The sequence below is a fragment of the Trachurus japonicus genome, unplaced genomic scaffold (assembly GCF_045865225.1).
Source record: "Trachurus japonicus isolate A0001 unplaced genomic scaffold, Traja_1.0 AP030039.1".
Classification (NCBI taxonomy): Eukaryota; Metazoa; Chordata; class Actinopteri; order Carangiformes; family Carangidae; genus Trachurus; species Trachurus japonicus.
The window spans coordinates 2,040-10,673 of NW_028220172.1; the positions used below are offsets into that span (position 1 = coordinate 2,040).

The 8,634-nt window shown below is 44.6% G+C and overlaps 1 pseudogene; it reads right to left on the minus strand.

Moving 5' to 3' along the window:
• Window positions 1–3,480: 3,480 nt before the first annotated feature.
• On the minus strand, window positions 3,481–8,503 carry LOC146960745 (uncharacterized; annotated as a pseudogene).
• Window positions 8,504–8,634: the final 131 nt, after the last annotated feature.

The following is an 8,634-nucleotide window of genomic DNA, read 5'->3' on the forward strand; positions in this document are numbered from 1 at the left end:
TAACAGACTGTTAAATGCAAAATCAAGATGTAAATAAATATCAGAAATATCAATAAATTATCGGAATACGACATTCAATAGAGCCATGTAATAAAAAAAGGTTTATCCACTATTTTTGTGAGATTTGATGTCACAGCCATGGATGTATTAGGTCACAGCCCATAGACCGCCTTTGGAAGTCGGTACCCAAGATGGCGCTGTGACCGGCTGCGAACGCTGTGTGACGTCACGTGATATCTATCTATTCATGGGTTGCAGTGACGTCACGTCGAAGGGACCGCCGCCATATTTGTGTCCGATGTGACAGGTCTCCTCATACAACAGCATGCAAACCGCAGGATGGAAATAACAGTTTCTTGACAAAATGACAGGGTTTCATACATCCTGTCTGGGTTTATATCTCTATAACAACAGACTAACTCTATATTATCACACTTATTACACAGTTTATGAATTAATTAATTAATTAGAGACGTAATGTTGATCAAAGTCCTTAGTCCGGTCACTTCTCCGCTGTTTGCTCCTCACCCTCCTCCTGTCGACTCGTGTGTAGTTGTTTTCAACGAGCTTTTGATCATCAATCAGTAGATTGATGAATTATCATGTAAATGTTACGATGTGCGCATTTATGTCGTCCTGTCTGTCATAAGAGATTACGATACGGGACACGTTTGTGTCACGGACTCGCGGTGGCACAGACACTCTGGTCACAGCTGTGACACTGCGCTGGCCTGTCCGCTCTGTCCGCTCTGATCGCAGGTTTGATTCCAGCAGCGGTGAGGGAGGCAGAGAGCCTCCACTCTCCCTCTAACAAGCTTCAAGTCATTTATCCAACATCACAATTAGTCTGAAGCTGGTAAAAATGAAACACAAGGTAAAAATCCTTGATAGTTCTTCTGCCCTGCTCCGCTGATCAGAGCGGCGTCCCTAGCAACGGCCCATTTTACTTAGCAACGGTCTGTTATACAGAAATAAAAGACCCTAAATGCAGAATCAGTGAGTAATTAATAAGAAAGTAATCAAAATGCAGAATTCAATATATCCATGTTATTAAAAAAAAAAGTGAATCCCCTCTTTTTGTGAGACTTGTCACAGCCCACGCTGCACTGATAGACTGCCTGCAGTCAACTATTTATTCCGCCTGTAACTTTACGTCTTTTGGGATGGAATAAAACTGCAGTCCGGGTTTCTTTGGCGACTGCTATCACAGTCAACAGCACAATATAATCCTGGCATCTTTCAAATAACCTCAATTTTCGGCCTCTTGCTGATTTCCTCCAACTACTCCACTTGTTCTGGTAACGTGACGCTGTGATCTGTGCCCAGATTGCCCTGATTCGGACACAAATATGGCGGCGCAGAAACACAGTGACGTCATGTGAATCTAATGAATAAATGCAGCCCATTTACCATTTTTGCATTAGAATCAATGGAGGTCAAAATGACCTCTTGGCGGTTCTAGGAGTACATGGAATGTTGGCGGTTCTAGTGTTAAAATGTTGGTGTTGCTTGGCAACCGTCCAGTGCCAGTCCAATTTTGGGATTACTATATGTGATGGTACAGTCAAATAAACAGAGAAATATACCAAAAAAAAATGTGTTACCTATTACTATTAATTACTTACCTAGTACTTGGACTCTATCTGGATTTATAGTGATATTGAACGAATTGCTGGAATCATTAGCAGCCTCTACTAAGGTTTGAACAACAACATCATTCTGTGGCAGATCTGCAGTGGAAGTATTCTGTCTGAACACGACCCCCATTTCCACTTCAGTTACATTCACTCGTGCTTGTTGGGAGAGTGCAGGCCTATATTGGCAAACAAAATGAAAGAGAAACTGTCAAATAACAAAATAAGAAGATTTTCATATCTTACCTTTAAGTTACACATCATACAACACAGTTTCCAATTTTGTATGTGAAGCAAAATAAGTGAAGCACTGCTTTTACCTGAACGCTATCACAATGCACTGAAGAAATATAGAGCCAAATCTTGCTTGGTATATCAAATTAAACTGCAAAAACAAAACACAAATTCAAGGATGGGAATGTTGTAAGCACAAATGTCATTGTTTTGAATTTAAATAAGAAAGGAGGACAACATTTTTTCTCAGATCATTCATATTAGAGCAATGGTAAAATTTATTTCAGTATATTTTACTCACTGCTGCTACAACTCGACTTTCGAGTTCTTTGAATCGGCTGCTGCTGCGGTCTTCAAGGTCATTTGAAAAAGGCTCTTCGGGTAAATCTGTTACGATGCCATAAGTAGGTTTAGAAGAAGAAGTGGTTAATGCCTCAGTAATAGATGTTCCAGTAGTAGCTGTGGTTGTTGCGGATGTAATTGCAGTTAGAGATGCTGTGGTTGTTGTTGCAGTTGTTGTGGTTGGAGATGTTGTGGTTGTTGTTGCAGCTGTTGTTGGAGTTGGAGATTCTGTGGTAGTTGTTGCAGCAGTTGTTGTTGTTGGAGACACTGTGGTTGTTGTTGCAGCGGTTGTTGTGGTTGTAGATGGTGTGGTTGTTGTTGCAGCTGTTGCTGTAGTTGGAGACACTGTGGTTGTTGTTGCAGCAGTTGTTGTGGTTGTTATTGCAGCAGTGGTTGTTGTTGCAAGAGTTGTTGTGGTTGGAGATGCTGTTGGAGTGGTTGCAGCAGTTGTTGTGGTTGGAGATGCTGTGGTTGTTGTTGCAACAGTTGTTGTGGTTGGAGATGGTGTGGTTGTTGTTGCAGCTGTTGTTGTGGTTGGAGACACTGTGGTTGTGGTTGCAACAGTTGTTGCGGTTGGAGACTCTGTGGTTGTTGCAGTGGTTGTTGTGGTTGGAGATGCTGTGGTTGTTGTTGCAACAGTTGTTGTGGTTGGAGATGGTGTGGTTGTTGCAGCTGTTGTTGTAGTTGGAGACACTGTGGTTGTGGTTGCAACAGTTGTTGTAGTTGGAGACTCTGTGGTTGTTGCAGTGGTTGTTGTGGTTGTAGATGCTGTGGTTGTTGCAGCTGTTGTTGTAGTTGGAGATGGTGAGGTTGTGGTTGCAACAGTTGTTGTGGTTGGAGATGCTGTGGTTGTTGCTGCAGCAGTTGTTGTGGTTGTAGATGGTGTGGTTGTTGTTGCAGCAGTTGTTGTGGTTGGAGATGCTGTGGTTGTTGTTGCAGCTGTTGTTGTGGTTGGAGATGCTGTTGTAGTGGTTGCAGCAGTTGTTGTGGTTGGAGATGCTGTGGTAGTTGTTGCAACAGTTGTTGTGGTTGGAGATGCTGTGGTTGTTGTTGCAGCTGTTGTTGTGGTTGGAGATGCTGTGGTTGTTGTTGCAGCTGTTGTTGTGGTTGGAGACACTGTGGTTGTGGTTGCAACAGTTGTTGCGGTTGGAGACTCTGTGGTTGTTGCAGTGGTTGTTGTGGTTGGAGACACTGTGGTTGTGGTTGCAACAGTTGTTGTGGTTGGAGATGGTGTGGTAGTTGTTGCAGCTGTTGTTGTAGTTGGAGACACTGTGGTTGTGGTTGCAACAGTTGTTGTAGTTGGAGACTCTGTGGTTGTTGCAGTGGTTGTTGTGGTTGTAGATGCTGTGGTTGTTGCAGCTGTTGTTGTAGTTGGAGATGGTGTGGTTGTGGTTGCAACAGTTGTTGTGGTTGGAGATGCTGTGGTTGTTGTAGCAGCTGTTGTTGTAGTTGGAGATGGTGTGGTTGTGGTTGCAACAGTTGTTATGGTTGGAGATGCTGTGGTAGTTGTTGCAGCTGTTGTTGTAGTTGGAGACACTGTGGTTGTGGTTGCAACAGTTGTTGTAGTTGGAGACTCTGTGGTTGTTGCAGTGGTTGTTGTGGTTGTAGATGCTGTGGTTGTTGCAGCTGTTGTTGTAGTTGGAGATGGTGTGGTTGTGGTTGCAACAGTTGTTGTGGTTGGAGATGCTGTGGTTGTTGTAGCAGCTGTTGTTGTAGTTGGAGATGGTGTGGTTGTGGTTGCAACAGTTGTTATGGTTGGAGATGCTGTGGTAGTTGTTGCAGCTGTTGTTGTGGTTGGAGATGCTGTGGTTGTTGTTGCAGCTGTTGTTGTAGTTGGAGATGGTGTGGTTGTGGTTGCAACAGTTGTTGTGGTTGGAGATGCTGGGGTTGTTGTAGCAGCTGTTGTTGTAGTTGGAGATGGTGTGGTTGTGGTTGCAACAGTTGTTATGGTTGGAGATGCTGTGGTAGTTGTTGCAGCTGTTGTTGTAGTTGGAGACACTGTGGTTGTGGTTGCAACAGTTGTTGTAGTTGGAGACTCTGTGGTTGTTGCAGTGGTTGTTGTGGTTGTAGATGCTGTGGTTGTTGCAGCTGTTGTTGTAGTTGGAGATGGTGTGGTTGTGGTTGCAACAGTTGTTGTGGTTGGAGATGCTGTGGTTGTTGTAGCAGCTGTTGTTGTAGTTGGAGATGGTGTGGTTGTGGTTGCAACAGTTGTTATGGTTGGAGATGCTGTGGTAGTTGTTGCAGCTGTTGTTGTGGTTGGAGATGCTGTGGTTGTTGTTGCAGCTGTTGTTGTAGTTGGAGATGGTGTGGTTGTGGTTGCAATAGTTGTTGTGGTTGGAGATGCTGTGGTTGTTGTAGCAGCTGTTGTTGTAGTTGGAGATGGTGTGGTTGTGGTTGCAACAGTTGTTATGACTGGAGATGCTGTGGTAGTTGTTGCAGCTGTTGTTGTGGTTGTTGTTGCAGCTGTTGTTGTAGTTGGAGATAGTGTGGTTGTTGCAGCAGCAGTTGTTGTGGTTGGAGATGCTGTGGTAGTTGTTGCAGCTGTTGTTGTGGTTGGAGATTGTGTGGTTGTTGCTGCAGCAGTTGTTGTGGTTAATGATGCTGTGGTTGTTGTTGCAGCAGTTGTTGTGGTTGGAGATGCTGTTGTAGTTGTTGCAGCTGTTGTTGTAGTTGGAGACACTGTGGTTGTTGTTGCAGCTGTTGTTGTAGTTGGAGATGGTGTGGTTGTTGTAGCAGCAGTTGTTGTCGTTGGAGATGCTGTGGTTGTTGTTGCAGCAGTTGTTGTGGTTGGAGACACTGTGGTTGTTGTTGCAGCTGTTGTTGTAGTTGGAGATGGTGTGGTTGTTGTAGCAGCAGTTGTTGTGGTTGGAGATGCTGTTGTAGTTGTTGCAGCTGTTGTTGTAGTTGGAGACACTGTGGTTGTTGTTGCAGCTGTTGTTGTAGTTGGAGATGGTGTGGTTGTGGTTGCAGCTGTTGTTGTAGTTGGAGATTGTGTGGTTGTTGCTGCAGCAGTTGTTGTGGTTGGAGATGCTGTGGTAGTTGTTGCAGCTGTTGTTGTGGTTGGAGATTGTGTGGTTGTTGCTGCAGCAGTTGTTGTGGTTAATGATGCTGTGGTTGTTGTTGCAGCTGTTGTTGTAGTTGGAGATGCTGTGGTTGTTGCTGCAGCAGTTGTTGTGGTTGGAGATGCTGTGGTAGTTGTTGCAGCTGTTGTTGTTGTAGTTGGAGACACTGTGGTTGTTGTTGCAGCTGTTGTTGTAGTTGGAGATGGTGTGGTTGTGGTTGCAACAGTTGTTATGGTTGGAGATGCTGTGGTAGTTGTTGCAGCTGTTGTTGTGGTTGGAGATGCTGTGGTTGTTGTTGCAGCTGTTGTTGTAGTTGGAGATGGTGTGGTTGTGGTTGCAACAGTTGTTGTGGTTGGAGATGCTGTGGTTGTTGTAGCAGCTGTTGTTGTAGTTGGAGATGGTGTGGTTGTGGTTGCAACAGTTGTTATGGTTGGAGATGCTGTGGTAGTTGTTGCAGCTGTTGTTGTAGTTGGAGACACTGTGGTTGTGGTTGCAACAGTTGTTGTAGTTGGAGACTCTGTGGTTGTTGCAGTGGTTGTTGTGGTTGTAGATGCTGTGGTTGTTGCAGCTGTTGTTGTAGTTGGAGATGGTGTGGTTGTGGTTGCAACAGTTGTTGTGGTTGGAGATGCTGTGGTTGTTGTAGCAGCTGTTGTTGTAGTTGGAGATGGTGTGGTTGTGGTTGCAACAGTTGTTATGGTTGGAGATGCTGTGGTAGTTGTTTGCAGCTGTTGTTGGTGGTTGGAGATGCTGTGGTTGTTGTTGCAGCTGTTGTTGTAGTTGGAGATGGTGTGGTTGTGGTTGCAATAGTTGTTGTGGTTGGAGATGCTGTGGTTGTTGTAGCAGCTGTTGTTGTAGTTGGAGATGGTGTGGTTGTGGTTGCAACAGTTGTTATGACTGGAGATGCTGTGGTAGTTGTTGCAGCTGTTGTTGTGGTTGTTGTTGCAGCTGTTGTTGTAGTTGGAGATAGTGTGGTTGTTGCAGCAGCAGTTGTTGTGGTTGGAGATGCTGTGGTAGTTGTTGCAGCTGTTGTTGTGGTTGGAGATTGTGTGGTTGTTGCTGCAGCAGTTGTTGTGGTTAATGATGCTGTGGTTGTTGTTGCAGCAGTTGTTGTGGTTGGAGATGCTGTTGTAGTTGTTGCAGCTGTTGTTGTAGTTGGAGACACTGTGGTTGTTGTTGCAGCTGTTGTTGTAGTTGGAGATGGTGTGGTTGTTGTAGCAGCAGTTGTTGTCGTTGGAGATGCTGTGGTTGTTGTTGCAGCAGTTGTTGTGGTTGGAGACACTGTGGTTGTTGTTGCAGCTGTTGTTGTAGTTGGAGATGGTGTGGTTGTTGTAGCAGCAGTTGTTGTGGTTGGAGATGCTGTTGTAGTTGTTGCAGCTGTTGTTGTAGTTGGAGACACTGTGGTTGTTGTTGCAGCTGTTGTTGTAGTTGGAGATGGTGTGGTTGTGGTTGCAGCTGTTGTTGTAGTTGGAGATTGTGTGGTTGTTGCTGCAGCAGTTGTTGTGGTTGGAGATGCTGTGGTAGTTGTTGCAGCTGTTGTTGTGGTTGGAGATTGTGTGGTTGTTGCTGCAGCAGTTGTTGTGGTTAATGATGCTGTGGTTGTTGTTGCAGCTGTTGTTGTAGTTGGAGATGCTGTGGTTGTTGCTGCAGCAGTTGTTGTGGTTGGAGATGCTGTGGTAGTTGTTGCAGCTGTTGTTGTTGTAGTTGGAGACACTGTGGTTGTTGTTGCAGCTGTTGTTGTAGTTGGAGATGGTGTGGTTGTTGTAGCAGCAGTTGTTGTGGTTGGAGATGCTGTTGTAGTTGTTGCAGCTGTTGTTATGGTTGGAGATGCTGTGGTTGTTGTTGCAGCTGTTGTTGTAGTTGGAGATGGTGTGGTTGTGGTTGCAACAGTTGTTGTGGTTGGAGATGGTGTGGTTGTTGTAGCAGCTGTTGTTGTAGTTGGAGATGGTGTGGTTGTGGTTGCAACAGTTGTTATGGTTGGAGATGCTGTGGTAGTTGTTGCAGCTGTTGTTGTGGTGGTTGGAGATGCTGTGGTTGTTGTTGCAGCTGTTGTTGTAGTTGGAGATTGTGTGGTTGTTGCTGCAGCAGTTGTTGTTGTCGTTGCAGATGCTGTGGTAGTTGTTGCAGCTGTTGTTGTGGTTGAAGATTGTGTGGTTGTTGCTGCAGCAGTTGTTGTGGTTAATGATGCTGTGGTTGTTGTTGCAGCAGTTGTTGTGGTTGGAGATGCTGTTGTAGTTGTTGCAGCTGTTGTTGTAGTTGGAGACACTGTGGTTGTTGTTGCAGCTGTTGTTGTAGTTGGAGATGGTGTGGTTGTTGTAGCAGCAGTTGTTGTGGTTGGAGATGCTGTTGTAGTTGTTGCAGCTGTTGTTGTAGTTGGAGACACTGTGGTTGTTGTTGCAGCTGTTGTTGTAGTTGGAGATGGTGTGGTTGTTGTAGCAGCAGTTGTTGTCGTTGGAGATGCTGTGGTTGTTGTTGCAGCAGTTGTTGTGGTTGGAGACACTGTGGTTGTTGTAGCAGCAGTTGTTGTGGTTGGAGATGCTGTTGTAGTTGTTGCAGCTGTTGTTGTAGTTGGAGACACTGTGGTTGTTGTTGCAGCTGTTGTTGTAGTTGGAGATGGTGTGGTTGTTGTAGCAGCAGTTGTTGTCGTTGGAGATGCTGTGGTTGTTGTAGCAGCTGTTGTTGTAGTTGGAGATGCTGTGAATAAATTCAAACATTACTTAAGTATTAAAAATTCTTAAGCTATTGTGGTTCTTTTTAATCCATGAGCACTTAGTATTTCTTACCTGTGCCATCCACTGTGATGGAGCTTCCCTCAATGTCAAAACCAGAGACAGTTGAAGCTGCATTGATCAAAACACTCGCAATCTGAGTATTATTGGGAACAGATGTGCCTCTGAAGCTGAGGATCATGTCATTGATGATTGATCCATTTCTGCAGGGGTAAAAAAAGAGTAACATATGAGCTATCAGGTTTAGGCCACAGTTCTTAAGCTGTACCAAAGTAAATCTTGACAAATTACCTGAATGCCACCACGTCCAAGGAATTGAAGGAAGAGGGGAATTCAGTTTGGTACAAAGGTTGAAGCTGCAGAAACAGAGAACACAGTGAGGGGTAATTTGGTTCAATGGTATTGTAATTACACTTGTGGTTCATAATAATAAATGGAAACAATTAGTGGTCTGTGATAACATAATTCAAAATAATACTGAGAAACTTACCTGTCCTTTTATCATGGAAGCTCGGTTTCTAAAAGCAGTGGATGATGAGTTCTGCAAGTCACTTGTAAATGTGTCCAGAACAGATCTGAAAACCACCTGCTTTGTGAGTGCAGCAGTTGTTGTTGGTGTTATAGTTGTAGTTGGAG